General features: G+C 40.4%; 1 pseudogene; it reads left to right on the forward strand.

Annotated features, from left to right (window-relative positions):
* The first annotated feature begins 22,591 nt into the window (after positions 1-22,591).
* Positions 22,592-22,701, forward strand: LOC115897059 (annotated as a pseudogene).
* Positions 22,702-27,165: the final 4,464 nt, after the last annotated feature.

Raw genomic sequence — 27,165 nt, forward strand, 5'->3', positions numbered from 1 at the left:
AGTGAGTCAAGATCATGCCATTGCACTCCAGCCTGGGTGACAGAGCCAGACTCTGTCTCAAAAAAAAGAAAAAAAAAAGAAAAAGAATTAAAGAGTAGAGAATAAAATATGGCGGTAAAGACTGGAGAAAAGAACTTTCAGTTTTAATTTCCACAAGACTGTCAGAAATTCTGTGTTGCTCAATAGTGCCTTGGGGATAATATGATGATTTTGAGGAACTATACCATGTTTTTGGCTCACATGTCACATGTCTGAAACAATGAGCCCCTAAAATTAAGGGGGAAATGAGCATTAAAGTCGCATACACTTTTCCACAGAAAAACGTGGCTTCAAAATTATTCATTTTACTGACTATTTAGTATTTCATGAAGAGGTTGTATCTGTTTATTTAAGTTTTACCTGCCTCTTGAACATGAAAGTTACCTGCAATTTCCCCTGTTTTCAACATCTCTGCTATAAATATATTTGAATATGTAGGTTTAAAAAAATTCTTTGAGATCATTCCTTAGATAAATCCTCACTGGGTCCAAATCTGTGATCCTCTCACAATTCATGTTACCTATTGCCAGGTTGTCCTCCAGAATGTCTGTCACCTCCAAGTGAAATTGCCAAAGGCAGTTCCCACATTCTCAACTTCCTGGAGTCCTATTTATTTGTGTTGAGTTGAATTTATTCTTTCACATTAAAGGCCAGAGAGCTCTGCCTGGACTACTTAGAAATGGTCCGTGTGCCACTTAACACCATTGGCTTTCCCAGTTCTCAGACCTTCAAACTCAAACTGGCTCTAAACCACCAGCTCTCCTGGATCTCCAGCTTGCTGACTACAGATCCTGGGACTTCTTGATCTCTGTAATTGCTGAGCCAATTCCTTACAATAAACATATATCTCCCATTGGCTCTATTTCTCTGGAGAATCCCAGCTGATACAATAAGATAAAAAACTAGATAAATAATTTAAAGATATTATAATTAAAATAATATTTCAGTTTAATTATCAACTATGATTTGCATAGGTATCTCTGTAACCTATGCTCTCTGAATAAAATATTCAAATAAACATGTTACAGTGTGCATGTAAACACAGGGGTGCATGTAAAAAATAACTGAAACTGAGGCTGGGCACAGTGGCTCAAGCCTGGAATCCCAGCACTTTGGGAGGCCGAGGTGGGCAGATCACCTGAGGTCAGGAGTTTGAGACCAGCCTGGCCAACATGGTAAAAATCCATCTCAACTAAAACTACAAAAATTAGCCAGGTGTGGTGGCACACACCTGTAATCCCAGCTACTCAGGAGGCTGAGGCAGGAGAATTGTTTGAACCTGGGAGGCGGAGATTGTAGTAAACTGAGATTACACCATTACACTCCAGCCTGCGCAACAGAGTAAGACTCTGTCTCAAAAAAAAAAAAAAAAAAAAAAAAAAAAAAAAAAGTGAAACTGAATCAATCCATTGACAGACTAGATAGATGAAGTGCTTATGTATAATGCTAGATGATGAACACACTCAACACGTCCACTGACATACAATAATGTCTTATGTGATGCAGAGTGGAATACAGTCCAAAATGGTAGAGTTGAGTTTAATGGACAGATATTTTTGGCTGGGCTTGGTGGCTCATGCCTGTAATCCCAGCACTTTGGGAGGCCAGGGCAGGTGGATCACTTGATCACTTGAGGTCACACGTTTGAGACCAACCTGGGCAACAAAGCGAGACTCTATGTCTGCAAAAATAAAAGAGAGAGAGAGAGAGAAGAAAAATATTTTGTACTGTTTCCATTTCTGAAATCTTAAATGCAGCCCCTCAGTTACACTCGCCATATTTCAAGTACTCACTTGCCACATGTGGGAGTAGCTACCAGATTGGGTGGTAGTTAAAGGGAAATACAGTGTCATATGGAAGCTTCCTGAAAAATAAGAGAGATTTGCACACATTGTACAGAGAGGGATATAGCTAATAGACTGGGAGAGTGGGTGCTACACAGTGATGGACAATGTCCCCTAAAAGACATGAAGATACAGGATTCAGAGCAACCATTTTTGGAGAGGAGGAGAGACATCCCATTTCAGCCCTAAAGCTGCCACTATGTAGCTACTCCTTCTCCATGTACCCACCCCCACCTCCTAAAGAGAATAAGGTAAGACTAAAGACTCCCAAATGGTCGTGAAAGATGGGGAGATAGCATGGGATATTTTAAAAGAACATGCCTGCTGCATTAGACAGTCCTATGTTCAAATCCTGTCTCCACCATTTGTCATGTGACTTTTGTCAAATTATTTGAGCTTCTGATTCCTTATAATTTAGGTAGAGAAGAAACTACCCATCTTAAAGTATAGTGTAAGAATTAAACAAGGCACACAAAGAAATACTGCAGTAACTGTTCTGTTAGAAGCACTCAATCTCTCATATCAATTATTAAAAATACTGCTTACTGGTTGGGTGGAGTGGCTCACCCCTGTAATTCCAGTACTTTGGGAGGCCGAAGTGGGTGGATCACTTGAGGCCAGGAGTTCGAGACCAGCCCGGCCAACATGGTGAAACCCCGTCTCTACTAAAAATACTAAAATTAGCTGGGCCTGGTGGTGCACACCTGTAATTCCAGCTACTTGGGAGGCTGAGGCAGGAGAATTGCTTGAACCCAGGAGGCCGAGGTTGCAGTGAGCCAAGATCTCACCACTGCACTCCAGCCTGGTGACAGAGTGAGACTCTGTCTCGGAAAAAAAAAAAAAAAAAAAAAAAAAAAAAAAGCATTGCTTACCTATTTCATGAATTTGCCTGGTACTCTATCAGGTAGCTAAGAGGAACCCTAAGCCTACCATATAATAAATCGTACTGGGTACAACTGCCAAGTCGCAGAATGTTCACGGTGGACTGAAGGTGTCATGGGAGATTTGGACAGCTTCTAAGGTGCTTTAACTTAACCACCATCCTTTTAGGTAGGGCCTGCTGCAACTAAATCTCCTGCCCCCACATCAAAACCACATTATGAGCCTGAAAGAGGACAAAATATAATTAAAAGATAGTCAGATGTCCCTTGGTATCATCTGTTTGACCTTTCTTCCTTTCACCTCTGAAAATCTAAACTTGATGTGGTATTTCACGAAGTGTTTGAGATGTTTCCCCAGTTTTGTGGGTGAGACCCCCTTAGCTAGACTCTTGAAAAGGCATTCTTAGGTCCTGTGGCAGCCAAATCACCTCAGAAGTATCCCAGCCAACGCCCAGCAGTGAGGGAACCTGTTCCCCGGGGAGGATTACCCATCATGCCTGTCTGCCCCGCCTACACCACGCATCTAGCAGCAATCCCCTCAACAAGCTTTGGAGGGACCTGAGGAATAAACAAATTTTTACTCCTCCAGATTGTCCACTCCTACTGGTCACTTTCCCTATCTCTGCTAATTGGTTGGAAGTCCTAGTCACTTTACACTGTCATTTTTTGTGGTGTAATTTCCTCAGTGGTAAATCAAAACAATGATAAAAGAAGTGGAATGATTTGATGGCTTATAGAAATGATCAGGTCTTCAGAAAGCCTGTGTGCAGGTGTTTTTATTATGAGGCATTTCAAAACAGTCAAGAAAGCAGGGAGAATAAAATAACAGGCTCTCAGTTACCACCATCCAGATTTAATAAATGTTCCCATTTCCCCATGTTTATTTCACATGTTTCTAAGGAAATAAAATATCACAGATGTAGTTGAAGTCCTGTTTCTCCCTGTTCTTGAAGTCACGTTATCATTTTTTTAACTTTAAACTTAAATACCTAGGTTGTGAACATAGCAGTAATAATCTGAAAGGAGCGTCCAAAGGCAAAGTGAAAATTTTATTATTGTGTTCTATGGGTTTTAATTTAACTACTGATAGGGCCATATGTTCTTTCTCATTTATGGTGCCATTCTTTTTCCTTTTTCAAAGAATCTCAAACCCAGAATTAGAGTTTTTCATTGAGTACTGGTAGGTTGTGAACAAAAAGTGGATCTATCTTTGCTTCAAAATTTCTACCTGCCTTCAATCTAAATTATTAAGGTTTGCTGGGCATGGTGGCTCACACCTGTAATCCCAGCACTTTGGGAGGCCGACCGAGGTGGGCGGATCACGAAGTCAGGAGATAGAGATCATACTGGCTAACATGATGAAACCCCGTCTCTACTAAAAATACAAAAATTAGCTGGGCATGGTGGTGGGCGCCTGTAGTCCCAGCTACTCGGGAGGCGTCTCCAGGAGAATGGAGTGAACCTGGGAGGCGGAGCTTGCAGTGAGCTGAGATTGCACCACTGCACTCCAGCCTGGGTGAGAGATTGAGACTCCATCTCTGAAAAAAAAAAAAAAAAAAAAAAAAAAAAAAAAAAAAAAAAATTATTAAGATTTAAAACGCCCAAAGACATCATGGAGGTCTTGTGTAATTTCACAAGTTAAGATATTTGGTTTATATTGTATTTTCTCAGAGAGTAACCATTTAGCATTGCAGTGTAGCACAGTGCTAAACAAATAAACAAAAAGAAAGAAAAAAGCCAAAAAACAAAGTGCTGCTTTTGTCCAATCAAAATCTTTCTATTCAACTCACTTTTTATTCATTTCCATCAAAATCTGAATATTCACTTATCCACCAATTTGTTCAAAGTTATATAACTCAGGGTTAAAGCTCAGTAAATGTAATAAAAGTTTGTGTTTTGTTATTGACTAAATTTTAGTTAGCATCTGAATTTTTACATCCTATAAGATTGCACTGTTTAGAAGTTAAGAAGTTTTTATTATTTTCCAAGGATCTATTTGGAAAATCTAGATTTCCCCTTAAGTTCATTATTTTAAATTATTCTTTAAGAAATAAAAGGCATTCAAATAGAAAAGAAAGTTAGTAACATTTTCACTGTTTGCTTACATGACCTTATATATACAAAACCCTAAAGACTCCATTTAAAAAAATGTTAGAAAACAAATAACCCGATTTAAAAAATGGGCAAAGGATCTTAATAGATATTTCTTGAAAGAAGACGTAAAAATGGCCAACAGATACACAAAAAAATGCTTAACATCACTAATCATTAGGAAAATGCAAATTAAAAGCACAATGAGATATCTCACACTTAGAATAGCTATTATCAAAAGGACAGAAGGTAACAAGTGTTGATGAGGTTGTGGAGAAAAAGGAACCCTTGTACACTGTTGGTGGGAATGTAAATTAGTACAGCCATTACGGAAAACTACACTACAGAGGTTCCTCAAAACACTAAAAATAAAATTATGATATGATGCAGTAATTCCTTTTGTAGGTATAGATACAAAGGATTTGAAATTAGTATGTCGAAGAGTTGAGTTATCTGCATTCCCATGTTAATTGCAGCCTTATTCACAATGGCAAGTCGTGGAATCAAACTAAGTGTCTATAAATGGATGAATGGATAAAGAAAATGTAATAGATGCCTACAATGGATTACTATTCAGCCTTTAAAAATAAAGAAATCCTATCATTTGCAACAATATGAAATGAACCTGGAGGACATTACGCTAAGTGAAATAAGCCATAGCCAGGCACAGAAAGACAAAGACTGCATTTCTCTCTTACCTGTGGGATCTAAAACAGTTGAACTTCTAGAAAGACAGAGTAGAATGGTGGTTACAAGGCTAGGGCTTGGCAGAATGGGGAGATATTGGCCAAAGGGTAAGAAGTTTCAGTTAGACAAGAAGAGTAAGTTTTTGAGACATATTTGCACAGTGTAGTGACTACAGTTAATAACACTACATCATGTATTTCAAAATTGCTAAGAAAGTAAATTTCAAATGTTCTCACACAAAATGCGATAATTATTTGTGATGATGGATATGTTAATTAGCTGGATTTAATTATCCCACATTATAACAGGTATCATAAGATCACTTTATACTCCATAAATATATACAATTATAATTTGTCAAAATACAATAAAAATTTGAAAACCAAATTATTCTTTGATAAAGCCTTATAGCCATTCTCAAAGAAGAAAATTTCCCGAAGGATATAATCACTTTCACCAAAGAGTAAAGCAATGCTTCATCTTTCCAAGATTTCTCCATATCTCCTTCCCAGAGTTCCTTTTTTTTTTTTTTTAAGATGGAGTCTCACTATGTTGCCCAAGCTGGACTTCAACTACCGGTCTCAAGTGATCCTCATGCCTCAGCCTCCCAAGTAGCTGAGATGAGACTACGGGCAAACATCACCATGTCTGGCTTCCTTTCCAGAGTTTTATTTTCCTCCAACACAGGAATTTATGACATTATCTACTTCTTTTATATGTTTTATTAAATTTTATCTTATAGTTATTTGTGAACAAGTCTTATATTCCCTTTCATTTATTTATTGAGACAGAGTCTCGCTTCGTCACCCAGTCTGGAGTGCAGTGGTGCAATCATAGCTCACTGCAGCCTTGAACTCCTGGAATCAAGGAATCATCCTGCTTCAGCTTCCCAAGTTGCTAGGACTACAGGTGCACACCACCACGCCCAGCTAATTTTTTTTTTTTTTTTTTTTTTTTGAGACAGGGTCTCACTCTGTTGCCCAGGCTGGAGTGCAGTGGCATGGTCAGCTCACTGCAACCTCCACCTCCCAGGTTCAAACAATTTTCATGTCTCAGTTTCCTGACTAGCTGGGATTACAGGCGTGCACCACCATGCCCAGCTAATTTTTGTATTTTTAGTAGAGATGAGGTCTCACCATGTTGGCCAGGCAGGTCTCGAACTCCTGACCTCAAGTGATCCGCCCACCTTAGCCTCCCAATGTGTTGAGATTGCAGGCATGAGCCACCATGCCCAGCCCTCTTGTTCTGTTCAATAGCAACACACTTGACAAATTTATAGTAACTACTACTTCTAAGTTTTGTTTCACTCCATGAAAAAATAGGAATTCAATTTTTAAAAAATGTATGCATCTTTCAGAGACAAGTATTTAACTGCTTTTTTATGTTATACCATCCATTGAGCACGTCTTCAACATATTTTTCCTGAATGAATGAATAAGGCTTTAGTGGGTGTTTGCCAAAAGTCCCAAAAATAACAACTCATATTTCCTACTAGGTTTGATTCTTTATAGACCTCCAGCTTAGCTTTTCTTCTCTACTAAAATTGGCTTTGAGTCACTGGTATGATTCATAACTTTAAAAAGCAGGTTGAACCTGAAATTGTCCTGGCAGGAAATTAGCTGAGGAACACAGAACAAGTGAAAGGGAGAAGCCCACCACCAAAAAAAAAAAAACATGAAAAACAAAAAACAGATAGTTCTTTTTTTCATTTTCTGGTTCCTGATATGAAATGAGGAAGTGTCAACAAGTAGCTTTATTCTCATTTCTCTCCTTCCATTCGTTGAAATAGTCAAAATCAGATGCAAAGTACAGAGCACTTAAATCTCCAAAATCCAAGAGGCACATGTTTAAGGTGTGGCTGGCCTCCCCACTCCACCCCCAGATGAGTCAGTCATTCATCAAGAGGTAAGCAGAGCAAGATGAATTGGCATCCTGTGGGTGAGAAAAGGTACAGACCGGGTTTCAAGAGATCCAGGTCAGGCCTTGACCCACAAAGAAATCATTGATGTCAGACAGGGAGAGACGGATGAGAAGAGCAGAGAGATGGCTGTCAGAGAGCGGAGATTATCTAACACAGCCAGCTCCGCTGGTATCCCATAAAAGGGCAGAGAGAGCAGAGGGGCAAGATGCATAGGTGACATTGGGCAGGGGCTCTGACTGATGTGAGGAGGCAGGGCTTTTCCTTGTTATAGAAGGGCTGCCGTCTTCGAAGGTGGATCCTGAAACTTAAGAGGGTGCTTTCAGGTCCCTGCTTTCAATATCCATCCTTGCAAGCATCCTTGCAACCCAAGCTTCCAGTAATATCTCGCAGTTTGTTAGGAAGCCACTTTGTCTTCTCCTGGGCTATTTTCCCACAGATAATAGCATATCCTCTTGCTTGTCTGGAAGCCAGTAAAAGTAATGATTCTAGGAAAGTAAACAAGACACCCTGGGAGAGTATAATACAGTCAGGTCGGAATGGGGTGGTTTGAGCCTTTAGTCAGTGCAAGGTGGGTACGAAGGGGTCCTGCCCTGGACCCCCTGCTTCAGGAAGTTCACTCTCACTCTTCCGTGATCATGGCCTTCCTTCAGGGCCAAAGGGACACACCTGCCTGGAGTTCATGCCCTCTCTTCTAGGTCTCACTCCAGGTATGTGGGGCCCCAGGATTCTCTCTGCAAATAGCGCTCAGCCCTTTTCCGGGCCCAGCACTGGTCTCTTCTCTGGGTCTGCTCCAAGGAAGGACAGAACAGCTAGAGAACACAACGTGGCACTGCAGGTGGCCATGGCAGCCAGTGGGGAGGTGGTGGAAGGTGCATTAGCTTGTCTGTGCAAGACTAGGGTGTCCACATGGGTACTATGTGCCACAAGCCTCTGTAGTACAGGGGTGGGGCTGGTGGTGAGAAGAGAAGAAGGGCACCCAGGAGGTGGGTGTTGCAGCCTGGGGACTAGACTGGTTCTCCACACTTCAATGAGCAACACCAAGTAGCCCAAGAATTCTAAATCAGACCTTGCCTTCCAAATGTCACGAAAGTACACTTGTCAGCCGGGCGCAGTGGCTCACGCCTATAATCCTAGCAGTTTGGGAGGCTGAGGCAGGTGGATTGCCTGAGGTCAGGAGTTGGAGACCAGTCTGGCCAACAAAGTGAAACCTTGTCTCTGCTAAAAATACAAAAAATTAGCTGGGCAGGGCAGTGGGCGCCTATAGTCCCAGCTACCAGGGAGGCTGAGGCAGGAGAATCTCTTGAACCTGGGAGGTGGAGGTTGCCGTGAGCCGAGATCACGCCATTGCACTCCAGCCTGGGCAACAAGAGCGAAACTCTGTCAAAAAGCAAAAAAAAAAAGAAAGAGGAAGAAAGAAGAAGAAGGAGGAAGGAGAAGGAAGGAGGAAGGAAGGAAGAAGGAAGGAAGAAGGAAGGAGGAAGGAGGAAGAGTCCTTCCTCCTTCCCTCCTCCCTCTCTCGCCCTCCTCCCTCCCTCCCCTCCCCCCCTCCCTCCTCCCCTCCCTCCCTCCTCCCCTCCCTCCCCCTCCCTCCCCTCCCTCCTCCCTCCCTCCCTCCCTTCCTCCCACTCCTCCCCTCACTTTCAATCGAAGGATAGACCATATTTTATTTAACAAATTATAAGCTTCGTTTATAACTTTTAGACCTATGTCGTATGGGCCTCCATTTGTACTCTTGCCTGGGCCCTGAAAATGCTGGAAGTGGGGTGACCACACCATGTATTTCAATCCTAGATTGGTTATTTATTGCTTTTATGGTGACAGACAGGATTTGAATTTGGTCAGTAGTGAAGGATTGCTTCTTTGATACATACCAATTTTTCAGTCTGTCAAAGGGATCACCAGGCACTATATCCTAGAGCAATATTTAATCTAACATCAATAATTCATGACAATACCAGAAGAGGGTCTATAGTTTTCTTTCTAAAGGAAAATGAAGGTATCAGGTTGGATTATGGCTTCAAGAAATAACTGTAGTGACAGCTTCTCTTTATTTAAATTTCTAGACTTTTTCTAAGTATCTTTATTAAAGGACTTTGTGAGCCTGAGTATTTAGCAAACTAGTGAATTTTCTGTGTTTTCATTTATTTTAGAGAAAGAACTATCACAATATTTAAACATTTCTAACCCTAAAAAAAATTTAATGGATCTCAAAACTTGCACTACTTATTGCTATAGCAACTACCCTGGGCTGCTAAGCCCATTTGTCTTGCCGCTCTACAAATCATAAAAATACCAAATAGACACCAAAGCCTTGTTAAATGCATCCTGACACAGTACAGAATTCTGTTTTGTAGTCTGTTTCTAACACTGTTTAAGGGGCTTAGTTGCCAGGGAACCTCGTCATCACAGGATCTTGCTTGGACTCTGGTCCTAACAGCAATCTTGGAGAACAACTCATTGTAAAATGCCAATTACCATGAAGAAAAATGCTTTGAAAAGTCTTCTTTAAAAAGAGGCAGACTCTATTTCACTTTTTGTAGCTTCATCACCATATTTATTTGGGCTTTGTGCATTTAATTAATGATTCTGTAATAGATATTTCATTCCATTGATGATTGGTTTAGTATTGCAAAGCATAGTGGTAAAAGAATGTGCTGGAGAGAATGAGTTCACTCACTATCCAGAGGAGACCCAACAAATAAAGATCATTCTTTTTCAGAAGTGAACATCCACAGCCCAATCCAAAGTCTTCAGAAGAAGGGAAGAGGTCCTCCCTCATTTCTCCCTTTCCTAAGGAGTGCATAGACCCCAGGTACCACCACAGATGCACCCCTGCCAATGACGTTACTCAGCCTGGTCGCTATCAGCCATCACTGATTTCACAACCGCTGACTCTCTGTCTTCTCTTTACGGCATTAATTCCTTGGAAAAGCTTTAAAAAAAATGGCTGGGCGTGGTGGCTCACGCCTGTAATCCCAGCACTTTGGGAGGCTGAGGCGGGCGGATCACAAGGTCAGGAGTTCGAGACCAGCCTGGCCAACATGGTGAAACCCCGTCTCTACTAAAAATACAAAACTTAGCCGGATGTGGTGGTGGGCACCTGTAGTCCCAGCTACTCAGGAGGTTGAGGCAGGAGAATCACTTGAACCCGGGAGGCGGAGGTTGCAGTGAGCCGAGATCGTGCCACTGCACTTCAGCCTGGGCGACAGAGCGAGACTCGGTCTCAAACCAAAAAAAGGAGGGACATATGGGCGAGTATTTCTACCCTCTGGATCTGCCCACTGCAGAACTTTGACCTTGCTCTTTCACCGCAGCTAAATGAGTCAAAACAGCCATCTGTTTTTCTATAGAGAGGGCTGGACAGTTCCATTAATTCTCTCTGATTAGCAGGCTGTGTGATATCATCGCCTCCTCCTTAACATCTTCTAAGACCTCTGTAATAACACTTGTCTGTATCTCCTTGTATTTACTTGACCACAAGCTCTTTGACAGCAGAGATTTTATCTACCTTGCAATGATTTCACGTACTTTACAAATGATTACATCTCTAGCACCTGGTCCTGCCACACCGTGAGTGTCTTAGAAAGGTTCCTTGAACTCAACTGAACCTCAAAATTTAGGAAAAACAATGGTGCAGGGATGCTTTCAACACTACAGTGGGTATCTACTCACCCTCTTTCCCAGCTCTCACCCATCTTCCCAGCCTAACAATCTCACGTTACGGTCAAAGAGAAAACCCTTTATCACCTACAACCAGCCCTGATCTCCAGGCCCAGCCTCCCAGGGTGTATGGAGGTTGTTCTAGATGGCTGGGTTGCATTTTAGTCTTGGTGCTTTTGGTTTTAATACAACTCCTCAAAATTAAGGGTGTGACCAGGAGAAGAGGAGGAAGCACATTTCTGTTTGGATGCAGCAGGGGACATAGCATAAGCTCCCTGTTCTGGAAGGCATTCAAGCTAGGACCTTTAGCTTCAGGCTATGACCCCACTGTGTCTACTCATTTGACCTGGTTGGGTGGTGAAAATGGGATCAGGAGAGTTGGGTACTACAGAAAGAGAATAGAGGAATGGGACATGGAAGAAGGATGCTCTTATGTTCATTCTTAGCTCCTAATCTGATAAAGTTGTAATTAACTAAATTATAACTTCATTATTCTCTAAGAGGGACTAATTCTACCTTTCCTTCTGGCACTCACCATTTGCTGAACAATTCTTTTCTGAGTGTGGAATGTGACTATACCCACCACGGCAAGCCCAGCCACCTTGGTAACCATCTGGATAGATACGAAAAGATTGTTTCTTGGTTTGGAGACATAGCTGCCATTTACAGAACCATCATGACTGTTTACAAATTGGCCTCTTCAACAAAAAGCCTTTAGGGCTCTTGACCATAGAATGTAAGAAAACATAGTCCCTGGTCTCAGGTACCTCATAGTTTAATGTGGGAGAAAGACCCAAGTAAACCAGTAATTATGGCAAGTTTATTTGGTAAGTGTTATTTATGACAGAGTTGTACTCAGAGTACAAAGAAATATTTGGAATACAAAAAAAAAAAAAAAAAAGGCACCAATCAGACTGGGGAGGAGAGTGTCAGGAAATTAGGAAATTCCAAGATTCAGGATTAAACTGAATCTCGAAGGTTGAGTGTGATGTGGAAGAGGTGAGGAGAGGGAGAAGAGACACCAGGACACCCTGGCAGGGGCCTTAGGACGTGCAAAGACGCAGAAGTATAAAAGTTGGGGATGGCAAATGTAGCACATTGGACAGTGGTGGGAGGTGAGACCACATAAATCATCTGGGGCCAGATCACCGAGGAGCCGATGTGCTAAGTTCAATTCAGAGGACTCACATTTTGGCTTAGCCTATCCCCTGTACTGTAAGCTCCAGAGAGGGTAGAGAACATACCTTCCTCATTTATTTCTGTATCTACAGTGTCTGGGCCATGGTAAACTCTCAACAGATGTGTGCTGGATAATTAGATTAATTCATTCATTAAACCTATCACTGGGAGGGGAATGTGATTTTTATCAATGACAAGAACAATATTAGCATATTGTTACTGAGGAATGAATTTAAAAACAATGTAAAATACAAAAGACACTTAATTAAAGATAAAAGCTTTTAGCACCTACCACAAATCATATGAAGAGGTTTAGATTCTATCTCACAGAGCTGTTACAGGAAAGCGGTCTCTATCCAGACCCCAGGAGAGGGATCTTGGATCTCTTGCAAGGAAGAATTCAAGGTGAATCCATAGAGTAAAGTGGAAGCAAGTTTAATAGGAAACTAAAGGAATAAAAGAATGGCGACTCCATAGGCAGAGCGACAGCTTAAGCTGCTCGGTTAAAGATACTTATTTGTTACTTCTCAACTGTATTCTAAACAAGGGGTGGATTATTCATGAATTTTCTGGGACAGGGGTGGGCAATTCCCGTAACTGAAGTTTCCTCCCCCTTTTAGACCATATAGGGTAACTTCCGGAGGTTGCCATGGCATTTGTAAACTGTCATGGCGCTGGTGGGAGTGTCTTCTAGCATGTTAATACATTAAAATTAGTGTATAATGAGCAGTGAGGACGACCAGAGGTCACTTTTGTCACCATCTTGGTTTTGGTGTGTTTTGGCTGCTTCTTTACCTCATGGTGTTTTATCAGCAAGGTCTGTGTGACCCGTACGTTATACGGACCTCTCATCTCATCCTGTGACTTAGAATGCCTGAACTCCTGGGAATGCAGCCCAGTAGGTCTCAGCCTTATTTTACCCAGCCCCTATTCAAGATGGAGTTGCTCTGGTTCAAATGCCTCTGATGGAACTTTTTTTTGTTTTTTTTTTTGAGACAGAGTCTCACTCTGTTACCAGGCTGGAGTGCAGTGATGCAATCTCGGCTCACGGCAACCTCCTCTGCCTCCTGCGTTCAAGTGATTCTTCTGCCTCAGTCTCCCGAGTAGCTGGGACTACAGGCGTGCACCACCTTGCCCAGCTAATTTTTGTATTTTTAGTAGAGAGGGGGTCTCACCATATTGGCCAGGCTGGTCTCCATCTCTTGACCTCGTGATCCACCCACCTCGGCCTCCCAAAGTGCCGGGATTACAGGCATGAGCCACCTTGCCTGTCCTGACAGAGCTTTTAAGGATACATGGAGTTCTGGGAAGTTAAGCCTGTTTTCTTGTCTCATCAGAAACACATCAGAAAACACCTTTGAAGTTTAAGATGCCAACAAGTGTCCCTCAGCATTCTAAGCCTACATGCTGTGCCCTGTGCAATATCACTTACGCTAAAAATTTATTCCTTGTTTATCTGAAATTCAGCTATAATTAGATGTCCATACAGTATTTTATCTGGAAACCATATTTTATAGTCAAATAGGTTTGGGAAATACTGAGTTAAATAAAGTTAAACTAATACCTTTTCTGCTGGTCTTCACAGAGCTACTAATATGTTCTGGTACATAACATTTTCTGTGAGAGGAGAATCAAGAATGCAATTTTGGCTGGGTGCAGTGACTCACAACTGTAATCCCAGCACTTTGGGAGGCTGAGGCGGGCAGATCACCTGAGGTCAGGAGTTCAAGACACGCCTGGCCAACATGGTGAAACCCGGTCTTCTACTAAAAATACAAAAATTGGCCAGGCACGGTGGCAGGCGCCTGTAATCCCAGCTACTTGGGAGGCTGAGGCAGGAGAATCGCTTGAACCTGGGAGGCGGAGGTTGCAGTGAGCTGAGATTGTGCCACTGAACTCTAGCCTGGGTAACAGAGTGAGACTCTGTCAAAAAAAAAAAAAAAAAAAAAGAAAGAAAGAAAGAAAGAAAGAAAGAAAGAAAGAAAGAAAGAAAGAAAGAAAGAAAGAAAGAAAGAAAGAAAGAAAGAAAGAAAGAAAGAAAGAAAGAAAGAAAGAAAGAAAGAAAGAAAGAAAGAAAGAAAGAAAGAAAGAAAGAAAGAAAGAAAGAAACTTTTCCCAACCATATTTGAACAAAAATTCCTTTTTTCAGTGAGCGTCCGCAGAAAGCTAATCTAAACGGCAATTGTTCAATTATCTCTGGAGGTGTTCTATTTACTAAGCATTTCTGTGATTTCCTATCAGATTCTGATCAAATCATCTCTGTGAAATATCATTAAATCATTCCTTCCAAGAGAAAGCTTAAAATCCTTAGCATGAAACATGCAGGTCTTCCCAATCTGTTATCCAGCTTTCCAGCTTCACTCCCAGCTTTTCTCACGTACCACCCTGCCTAACTATCCCGCTGAGCTCCCCTCTACCGGCTAAACATTCCACACTCTTTCAATTCCCTGTGACCTTTGCACATATTTCCTTCTCCAGAAAGACCTACCCACAACCCACAATCTTCTCCTGGAGCCTGCTGCTCTCACCTTTAAGACTGGTAAGTACAGCTGTTCCTGACTTCCCACCAAGAATGGTTAGTCATTTATTCCTTCCTCCTCCCACAGGATTGTACATTTGCCTGTGAATATTTACCTCCCTGCATTACAGTTATTCATTTGCAGGTCTGTCTCCCCTAGAAAACTGTCAGCTTTTAAAGGGCATAGCTTTATCTTATTTACCTTTCAGTCCTCAGCTCATAGCATCGAATTTCACACATAGTAGATGTTGAACAATGATGTGATACAAATGTAGGAGCAATGAAATTAGGTAGATTTAGGCCAGGCGCAGTGGCTCACGCCTGTGATCCCAGCACTTTGGGAAGCTAAGGCGGGCAGATCACAAGGTCAGGAGATCGAGACCATCCTGGCTAACATGGTGAAACCCTGTCTCTACTAAAAATACAAAAAAAGAGTTAGCCAGGTGTGGTGGCGGGCTCCTGTAGTCCCAGCTACTCAGGAGGCTGAGGCAGGAGACTGGCGTGAACCCAGGAGGCGGAGCTTGCAGTGAGCCGAGATTGCACCACTGCACTCCAGCCTGGGCAACAAGGTGAGACTGTGTCTCAAAAAAGAAAAAGAAAAAGAAATTAGGTAGATTTCTGTAAACACAGTACCTGTCTGTGGGTTCTTGCCTTCCAATTGTTTGTGATTATATGATAAATTAGTTAATCATCATGTCTTTCCTTAGTTACATAGTAACATATTAAAAGATGTTTACTAGCATCTAATAAACCTTTTTGCTTCCAAAGGTGAAGTATTATTATTCCCACTTTAAGAGGCATGAAGGTGTAAGGAGTCATACCCAGATGAGAGTAGTCCCTCTTTAGGCATCGGTCTGTTCTTGACCGGATTGACCACATTTAGCTTAAGTGGAAACCATAAATGCTAATAATTAGTGAGGTATCTCCCATTAAGGATATGAAAAGGAATTCCTTCAAAACTCAGGACTTTATAAATTCAACAAAAGGACTAATTACAAAAAATGAACCTGCACTGTGAAACAAATAATATACAACTTTCTAATAGCAGACACATAGTCAGGTACATATAACCCCTTCTCAACTGAAATTTGCTGTCATGCAAAGTTCTGATATATAGAGATTTATTTTTAATATGTTTTCAGCCAGTAAGAGAGTTTCACTTCAAGTACATGAAAATTATTACTCCCTCTATCAGGGAAACGCAGAAAGAAAGAAAACTAGAAACTGAGAAAAGAACAAGGAAGTAATATGAATGATAGCAAGCACAGTACTTGGCATGCAGTAGAACCTCAAGAGACTTAGTTGAGTTAAGCTGGACTGAGATGGGGATACAGAAGTTTGTGCAATGAAGCAAAGAAAAAAATTCTTTTAATTTTTATTTTAGGTTCAGGGGTACATATGCAAATTTGTTTGTATAGGTAAACTTATGTCATGGGGGTTTGTTCACGGGGTTTGTCGTACAGATTATTTTGTCACCCAGGTACTAAGCCTAATATCCAATAGCTATTTTTCCTGAGACTCTCGCTCCTCCCACCCTCCACCCTTTGGTAGGCCCCAATATGTGTTGTCCCTCTCTATACGTCCATGTGTTCTCATCATTTAGCTGCCACTTATAAGTGAGAACATGCGGTATTTGGTTTTCTGTTCCTGCATTGGTTTGCTATGGACAATGGCCTCCAGCTCCATCCATGTTCCTGCAAAAGATATGATCTTGTTCTTTTTCATGGCTGCATAGTATTCCATGGCATATATGCACCACATTTTCTTTATCCAATCTGTCATTAATGGGCAATTATGTTGATTCCATGTCTTCACTATTGTGAATAGTGCTGCAATAAACATTCGCATGCATGTGTCTTTATGATAGAATGATTTCTATTCCTCTGGGTATATACTCAGTAATGGGATTGTGGGGTTGAATGGTAGTTCTGTTTTTAGGTCTCTGAGGAATCACCACACTGTTACCCACAATGGTCAAACTAATTTACGCTCCCACCAACAGTGTATAAGGTTTCCCTTTCAAAGAAAAAAAAAGCTGAGGGAAAGTAAAACTAGGCCTTAGAAATGCACTATTGGATATATTAAGAATGAGAAGACTATGGTCACTAAAAGAGGGTCTGACAGCCACAGAACCCATGAAGCCACTGAGGGCAGTGAGGGATCATTGCTGCAGAGCAGCAGGGAGCGGCTCAGAGATATGGTCCTACCTGATCAACACAAAGCTTTGCCCATCATGAGCATTCAAGTGAGGCTTTATCTCTGGAGTTCTATAGGGATTCTGGATTTGGGGAATAAATTGCTTTGCAACATAAAATGAAAAAGACTCTCACTGTGGAGCAGAGGCCTGGAAAGATGAGGGGCAGCCTCAGAACCCCATTGAGCACTTTTCACAGAAAGCCTGTCTGGCTTACAGTGTGCAAAAGATGATGAATGGGAGGTAACTTTACAGACTTCATGGTCTGCATGGGGCATGGAAGACAGCATAGAAATCGTCCTTATGAATGGGTTGTCTTTCTGGTTTGATTTCAGTGACATACACGTTAGTAATAAAGATAGCTAATCTTTCCTATTCCAAGCTTGTTTTCTAAGGGCTTTAAATATAATAAACCATTTAATCCAATTAACAACCTCATGAAACTGGTATCAGCATTATTTTCATTTTACAAACAAGGAAGCTAATACGTGAAAAGAGTTTGGCTAGTAAGTAGTGGAGTAGCACTGGGAACCCAGTCAGTGTGACTACTGTACCCACAAATACCTCCAGGCTGGGGTTCTTTTGTTTTGAGACAGAGTCTCACTCTGTTGCCCAGGCTGGAGTGCAATGGTGCCATCTTGGCTCACTGCAACCTCCTCCTCCCAGGTTCAAGCGATTCTCCTGCCTCAGCCTCCCAAGTAGCTGGGACTACGAGCACTCACCACCATGCCTGGCTAATTTTTGTATTTTTGGTAGAGACAGGGTTTCGCCATGTTGGTCAGGCTGATCTCGTACTCTCGACCTCAAGTAATCCACCTGCCTCAGCCTCTCAAAGTGCTGGGATTATAGATGTGAGCACCGCACTGGGCCAAGCTGGGGTTCTTATAGTAACCGCCTCTCCTCCTCAGTCAGGTATTAGGAATGACCAAGGTGGTGATTGTCAGAGACCTGTCATAAGGGCTGTCCAGCACAAACAAATGTACTGGACAGTGGTCATGTCTATGCTAAGCCACATCCTAATACGGAATCTGCTTGCTCTGGATCAATGACAGGAACATGACCCAGGGTGGGTCAACATTGAGCCCACCCCCTTGATCACAGTGATAATTCAAAAGATGGGACTAAAAATCCAGTCTGGAGAGTCTGAGCCATTCCCTGAGATCTTTCAAACTGAGACTGAGGAAAGGCATCTTTTCATTTCTGCTTACAGATCTTTCAGGATGTGACTTTGACATTTGCTACTGGCTACATTTCCTGCTGGGCAGAGAATGTCCATCTCTATTAGCAGAGAAGGAAGCTTAAGTGGAGCAAAGGAGAAAGAGGTTGGGGGGAGTGAGCTGACAATGTTTGGATTCCTGGTTCCAGTTCCTGGGACCCCAGAGTGGCTCTGAGTCCTGTCAGCGGTCTTTTGAGCCACCTCTGTGTTCTTCAGCTAAATCTTTTTTTTTTTTTTTTTTGAGATGGAGCCTCACTCTGTTGCCCAGGCTGGAGTGTAGTGGCACCATCTCAGCTCACTGCAGGCTCCGCCTCCCAGGTTCAAGCAATTCTCTGCCTCAGCCTCCTGAGTAGCTGGGATTACAGGCACCCCCCTGACTAATTTTTGCATTTTTAGTAAAGACCAAGTTTCATCATCTTGGCCAGGCTGGTCTTGAACTCCTGACCTCATGATCCACCCGCCTCAGCCTCCCAAAGTGCTGGGATTACAAGCATGAGCCACTGCGCCGAGCCTAAATCATTCTTTTTGGTTAACCTGGTTTGGGTTGATTTTCTATCATTTGCTGCTCAAAGTGTCCTAACTCAACACTCTTCTCTCAATATGCAGCTCTGCCAGCCCCCGTCTTTGCTCAAGAGGTCAGCAGCTGTGGCGCGCCTGCATCCCACGTAGACCACATGCCATGCCAGTGTGTGTTCTGTGCCAGTCCGCATCTTTCTGCACCACATGGTCTGTATTCTGATCCATGTATTTCAGAAAACATTGCAGTCATTTATACCTACAATTCTCAAAGTTTAGTTTTTCAGACATATATATATATATATATACAGTATATATAACGTATATATATGTTTATATATAATGTTTGTATATTATATATGTTTGTATATATGTTTATATATATAATATATATAATGTTTATATTGCCTTCGCTTTAGATATGTAAAAGGAAAATACATCTTGGGGCCCCCAAATCACTAAGCTTCAGGTAAAAGTCAAGCTGGAAACTGCTTAGGGCAAGCCTGCCTCCCAATCTATTCAAAGCCATCCCTCTGCTCACTGAGATAGAGGCTATCTGATTGCTTCCTTTGGAAAGGCTAATCAGAAACTCAAAAGAATACAACAGTTTGTCTCTCACCAACCTGTGACCCCCTCCGTGCCTCAGCTGTCCTGCCTTTCTGGGTGGAATCAATATACATCTTACATATATTGATTGACGTCTCATGTCTTCCTAAAATGTATAAAAGCAAGCTGTGACCTAGCCATAGCGGGCGCATCTAGTCAAGACCTCCTGAGGCTGTGTCACGGGTGCATGTTCTCAACCTTAGCAAAAATAAACTTTCTAAATTAACTGAGCCCTGTCTCAGATATTCGGAGTTCACAGATAGCTCCATTCTAATTGCTAGTACACAAATCCAAGAAAATGTGGAACTTCAGGGAGGATTCCAAAATTTGGGTACTTTTTCTCTCCTGTGATGAAAATCCTTGTCTTTCAGCAGAAAATGAGTAGCTTGCACATAAAATGCAGGCTGGAGAACTTTTTCCTTGAAGTCTGTCCCGTTCTGATTGATAGTCTCTTGTTGTCACAGCAGGGGTTAAAAATAAGCTACTTCCTTCCTCCCTCTTTGGAGTTTTGGTTTTTAACTATTTAATCTCCACTCTATGTGAACCATAGTCTGACTAAATATTTTGCCTAAGGTATAGCTGATTAATAGGTAAGTAGATCTCTTCTCCTCCCATGTATATCCTAGTAGTCAACACTCTCTCGAAATACGTACACAAAAATCAAAGGACTAGAAAAACATAAAGTAGTGAGTAGATATGTCAAAGTTAAAGACGATAACCAATAAAAGTTGAGATTTAACCGCCTTAAATTATTTTTTCTCATACCTTTCAATAAAAAGCTACACTGTAGATTCCAGCCGAGTTCCATCTCATTGAGTTCTGCCTTTTTCTTCGGTGGCTTTGTACATGGAAAACCGATAGAGGCCTTCTCCTAACAAGGGCCACATCTCCTCTGATTAATTTCCAGGCTTCCAACCATGGGCACAGTGATCACCCACGACTTCCCTCCCCTGGCAGCTCCGGGGACAAGCCCGCCCAGCAAAGCAATCTAGAAAGTGATTTCGTTTTCTGACTAATGCAGAAGAAATCCTCTTATAATGACTTAAGTAAGCTGCCAGTCAAGAAGTATTTATTGAGAGCCACCTTCAGAACATTCAGGAAGGAAACTAATGCCGTAGATAATAGAGGAAGCCAGTGCCAAGGGCGTCAGCTGTCCCTGAAGAGTCTAAGTAAAATTGCAAAGTGGGAGAACTTTACCTGCCTTCTTCCTTTCTTTTTTTATTTATTTCTTTTCTTTTTTACTTTCTTTTTAAGAGGTGGAGTCTCACTGTGTTGCCCAGGCTGGCCTTAGACTCCTGGGCTCAAAGGATCCTCCTGCCTCAGCCTCCCACGTAGCTGGAACTGCAGGTACACAGCACCATGCCTAGCCCCTCCTTTCCTCATGATTTCTTGCTCTCTCTACACCTATTCCTTTTCTAATATAACCAGTCTTTTCATGCTGTCCCACTCCCACTCCTAGCCCTGCCATTCATTCATTCCTAAAGGCATACATTTATTCATTCAGAAAATATATATATTGACTACCCACTGTGTTCTAGGCACTGTTCTAGGCAGTGGTGATACAGCAGTGAATAAACAAAAATCCCCAGTCCTCAGGAGCTTTTATCTTAGTGATGGTAGACAGAGACAAAGAAACACACAAAAGGTGAGATGTTGATAAATGCTGTAGAGAAAAAGAAACTAGACTGAAGGGGTCACAGAGAAGAGGGGCAACGCTTGTTTTTAGAGGGTGGTCAAAGAAGGCCTTGCTGAAAACATGATTTTGGGGCAGAAACACAAAAGGAGTTAGGGGCCTAAGGCCTGTGGATATGGGATCCTGGGGTAAGAGGGTTCAGCCAGAGGAAACCACAGATGTCAACATCATGAGGCAGGAGAGTGCTTGGGATGTTGTAGAAACTGTAACAAATCCAGTGAGGCTGGAGTCCTGTGAATGAGGAGGGTGGAAGGAAATCCCCAGGTGCACATAAGTCTGGGACCTTCAAAGCACCTTGTTCTTTCACCATCACCCTGATACCAAAACCTGTGAAAGGGTAGGCTTCCCCGACTATATAACAAAAAGAGCAAACAAATTGATCTCTATCAAGGAAACGGGGAAAAAGTCTCTCGTGAGAATTTGTGCCACTACATTTGTCTGTATATGGATCTGGGCTTTGAATTTAAATATGTGTGCAACTGTTAAATCCCCAAGTTGAGAAATTAAATGAAACTGGTCTCAGGTTATTAGTACCACACAAGGCCAAAACCAAACAAATGAAAATCCTCTTTGGAGAAGAACATCTTCATCTCAGTCTTCCCAATATTCCCACAGATTCAGTTCTGCCAAATATGAGGTCACAATCAAAATGTGTGAAGCATCTGAGGAAGGAAGCCCCATGAACAAGAGTCAGCAGAAATCACAAACAAAAGATTTAGAGCTCCTAATGACTGCAAATGTTGGAATTATGAGATATTATATTTTCAGAGTATAAAATAACTGTGTAAAATGTTTAAAGCAACAAAAACTGGGATTTTAAAATATCAAAGGAAAAAGCACTATTAAATATGCCTAGGCAGATTTGAAAAATAACCTAATAGAAATTATAGGAAAAAAGATGGTGGTGGTTGAAAGAAGAAACTGAATAGCTATATAAAAAACAGATAAGTGATAGCTGAGAAGACAATTGGTGAACTGGTAGATAGATCTGAAGAGATTGTGCATAACTTGACACAAAAAAAAAGCAAATGAAAAATATAAAAGAAAGATGAAGAGATATGCAGTTTAGAATGAAAGAAAGATCCCAATCAATATTCTAAACTTCCCACTTAAGACATTGGAAAAAGTAGAGCAAACTAAACCTAAAAAGTAGAGCAAGCAGAAGGAAGGAAATAATAAAGATTAAAGAAGAAATTAGTGAAATATTAGATACAAAAACAATAGAGAAAGTCAATGAAACCAAAGGATGGTTCCTTGAAAGGATTAAGAAATTGACAAAACTTAAGCTACATTAACCAAGAAAACAAAGGGGAGAATTAAATTACCAGAACCAGAAATGGAAAAGGGGAGATTACAATCAATCTTATACAAACAAAAGGTTCATAAAGGATACTATAACCAATTGTATGCCACTAAATTAGATAACTTAGATGAAATGGACAAATTCCTAGGAAGACACAAACTACTGAAACTGACTTAAGAAATAGACAATCTGAGTAGACACATAATGAATAAAGAGATTGAATTTGTAATTTTTAAAAAAACTAAGACTATATTTTCAGGGATCATTTCTACAGTTTGTTACTAGAGACATTTATCTGAATGTGTGGAGCACCAAAGACCTCAAATTAATGATCTAGCATCACACCTAGAGGAACTAGAAAAACAAGAGCAAACTAACTCCAAGACTAGTAGAAGAAAAGAAATAACTAAAATCAGAGCAGAACTGAATGAAATTGAGAACCAAAAATTCACACAAAGGATCAAATAAACCAAAAGTTGGTTCTCTGAAAGGATAAATAAGATTGATAGGCCACTAGCTAGATTAACAAAGAAGAGAGAAGATCATATAATGATAATGAGAAATGACAAAGGTGACATTACAACCAATCCTACAGATATACAAAATATTCTCAGACACTTTTATAAACATTTTTATGCACACAAACTAGAAAATGTAGAGGAAATGGATAAATTTGGGGAAACACACAACCTCCCAAGATTCAATCAGGAAGAAATTGAAACCTTGAACAGACCAATATTGAGTTACAAAATTGAATCAGTGGTATAAAACACACTAACCAAAAAAGCCCTGAACAAGACGAATTCATAGCTGAATTCTACCAGATATGCAAAGAAGGTATGTCTACCAGATTTACCAATTCTACTGAAACTATTATTAAAAAAATCAAGGAAAAGGGATTCCTCCTTAACTGATTCTATAAAGCCACCATCACCCTGACACCAAAGCCTCTCAAAGACACATGAAAAAAGAAAACTACAGGCTAATATCTGTGATGAACATAGATGCAAAAGTCTTTAAAAAATGCTTTCAAACTGAATCCAGCAGCACATCAGAAAGTTAATTCACCATGACCAAGTAGACTTCATTCCTGGAATGCAAGATTAGTTCAACATACACAAATCAATAAATGTGATTCACCATATAAACAAAATTAAAAACAAAAACCATATGGTCATCTCAATAGACACAGAAAAGGCTTTTGATAAAATCCAACATCCTTCATGATAAAAACCCTCAACAAACTAGGCATCAAAGGAACATACCTCAAAATGAGAGCTATCTATGACAAACCCACAGCTAACATCATACTGAAGGGGCAAAAACTGGAAGCATTCCCCTTAAGAACAGGAACAAGGCAAGATGACCACTCTCAGCACTCCTATTCAACATAGTACTGGAAGTGTTAGCCACAGCAATCAAGCAAAAGAAAGAAAAAAAGGCACCCCAAAGAGGAAACGAAGTCAAAATATCTCTTTGCTGATGATATAATTCTATACCTAGGAAGCCCTAGAGACTCCACCAAAAGAATTTTAGAACTGATAAATGATTTCAGTCAAGTTTCAGGATACAAAATCAATGTGCAAAAATCAGTAACATTTCTATACACCAATAGCATTCAAGCTAGGAGACAAATCAAGAATGAAATCCCATTTATAATAACTACAAAAACTATAAAATACTTAGGGTTACATCTAACCAAGGAAATGAAAGATCTCTACAAGGAGAACTGTAAAACACCACTGAAAGAAATCATAGATGACACAAACAAATGAAAAAACATTCCATGCCCATGGATTGAAAGAATCATTATAATTAAAATGGCCATACTACCCAAAGCAATCTATAGATTCACACTATTCCTATCAAACTATCAAGATCATTTTTCACAGAATCAGAAAAAAAATTCTAAAATTCATATAGAACCAAAAAATGACCTGAATAACCAAAGGAATCCTAACCAAAGAGAACAAAGCTGAAGGCATCACGCTACCCACCTTCAGACTCTACTATAACACTACAGTAACCCAAATGGCATAGTACTGGTAGAAATACAGAGATAAAGACCAATGGAACAGAATAGAGAACAGAAATAAAGCCACACACCTACAACCATCTGATCGTCAACAAAACTTACAAAAATAAGCAATGCAAAAAGACTGTCTATTCAATAAATGGTACTGGGATAATTGGTGAGCCATATGCAAAGGAATGAAATTGGACCCCTACCACTCACTATATACAAAAATTAACTCAAAGTGGGTTAAAGACTTAAATGTAAGACCTGAAACTATAAAAATCCTAGAGGAAAACCTAGGAAATACCCTTCTCGACACTGGCCTTCGCAAAGAATTTATGGTTAACTTCTCAAAAGCAATTGCAACAAAAACAAAAATTGGCAAGGGGGACCTAATTAAACTAAAGATCTTCCGCACAATGCAAGAAACTATAATAAACAGAGTAAACAACCAACCGAATGGGAGAATATATTTGCTAACTGTGCATTCAATAAAGCTCCAATGTTCAGAATCTATAAGGATCTTAAACAAATCAACAGGGAAAAAAAAAAACCATTTAAAAGTAGGCAAAGGACATGAACAGACACTTATCAAAAGAAGACATACAAGCAGCCAACAAGCATATGAAAATGCTCATCACTAATCAGTAGAGAAATGCAAATCAAAACTGCAAATAAAAAATTTTCGTGTTAGCCATTCTGACCGGCTACTACTACTACATCTCATACCAGTCAGACTGGCTACCACTAAAAAGTCAAACAAAAACAGATGCGGAAGAGGCTGCAGAAAACAGGGGATGTTTATACACTTTGGGTTGGAATGTAAGTTCAGCCACCGTGGAAAGCAGTTTGGAGATTTCTCCAAGAACTTAAATAAGCACTCGACCCAACAATTCCATTACTAGAGAAATACCCAAAGGAAAATAAATCATTCTACCAAAAAGACACATGCATTTGTATGTTCATTGCAGCACTATTCACAATGGCAAAGACATGGAGTCAACCTAGGTGCCCATCAACGTGGGCTGGATAAAGAAAATGGGGTACATGTACACCATGAAATGCTATGCAGCCATAAAAAGAAGGAATTCATATCATTTGCTGCAACATGGATGCAGTTGGAGACCATTATCCTAAGTGAATTAATACAGTAACAGAAAATCAAATACTGCATGTTCTCACTTACAAGTGGGACCTAAACACTGAGTACACATGGACATAAAGATGGGAGCAATGGACTCTGCGGACTGCGGGAGTGGGAAGAGCAGGAGGTGGGTGAGGACCGAGAGACTGCCTACTGCATGCTGTGCTCACTGCCTGAGTGACAGGATCATCTGCTCTCCAAACTTGAGTGTCACACAGTGTTGCCGTATGACAGACCTGCACATGTATCCCCTCAATCTAAAATAAAAGTTGAGATAATTTTCTTAAAAAACTACCCACAAAGAAAAGTCCAGGCCCAGGTGGCTTCGCCACTGAAATTGATCAAACATTAAGGAATTAATTCCAATAACTCATAAACTTTTCCCAAAAATACAAGAGAAAAGAACACCTCCCAGTTCATTCTATGAGTCTGGTATTAACTGGACTAATAGTAAACTAGACAAAGGCATTGCAAGAAAATCAAAGAACATTATCGCATGAATGTGAATGCAAAAATTCTCGGCAAAATACTAACAAACCAAATCTAGCAATGTATGAAAAGAATAATGCACCATGACAAGTGGGATTTATCCTAGGATATAAGGTTGGTTTACCATCCAAAAATCAACTAATGAAAAACACTATAGCAATAGAATAAAAAGTAACATCCACAAGATCATCTCAATAGATTCAGAAAAGGTATTTGACAAGACCCAACATCATTTTAGGATTAAACACACTCAACAAGCTGAGAATAGAAGATAATTTATTCAACCTGATAAAGGGCATCTATGAAAAAACCCACAGCTAAAACTGTAATTAATGATGAAAGACAGAATACCTTCCTCCTAAGATTAAGAAAAGTACAAAGATGGCTGTTCTCACTACTTCTATTCAACATAGAATAGCCATGGCAGTTAGGCAAGAAAAGAAAAGCCATCCATATTGGAAAGGACAAAGTAAAACTAATGTTTTCGTAGATAATGTGATCTTGTATATAGAAAATCCTAATGACTTCACTAAAAATTACGAGGACTAATAAATGTGCTCACCAAGGTGATGAACATAAGATCAATATACAAAAATCAATTGTATTTCTATACCTTCACAATGAACAATCCAAAAATACAACATTTTTTTTAAAAAATTCCATTTACAATAGGTTTGAAAAGGATAAAACACTTAGGAACAGACTTCACAAAAGAAATGTACAATATACACTTCTGAAACTATAAAACATTGTTGAAAAAAGTTAAAGAAGATGTAAATAAATGAAAGAATATCTGACGTTCATGAATTCGAAGACTTAGCATTGTTAAGATGGCAATATTCCCCACATTGATGTATAGATTCAACGCAATTTCTATCAGAATCCCAGAACTGACTTCTTTGTGGAAATGGACAAGCTGATTCCAAAATGCTATGGGATTACAAATGACCCAGAATAGCCAAAACAATCTTGAAGAAGAACAAAGTTTTGGACTCACATTTCCTGATTTCAAAACTTCTACAAAGCAACAGTGGTCAAGACAGTGTGGTACTAGCATAAGGACAGACACACAGATCTGTGGAATCGAATTGAGAGTCTAGAAATAAAACCATGTGTCCATGGCTACATGATTTTTGTAAAAGGTAAAACACCATTCAATGGGGGAAA

This window comes from Rhinopithecus roxellana, chromosome 4 (assembly GCF_007565055.1).
Source record: "Rhinopithecus roxellana isolate Shanxi Qingling chromosome 4, ASM756505v1, whole genome shotgun sequence".
NCBI classification, from domain to species: Eukaryota; Metazoa; Chordata; class Mammalia; order Primates; family Cercopithecidae; genus Rhinopithecus; species Rhinopithecus roxellana.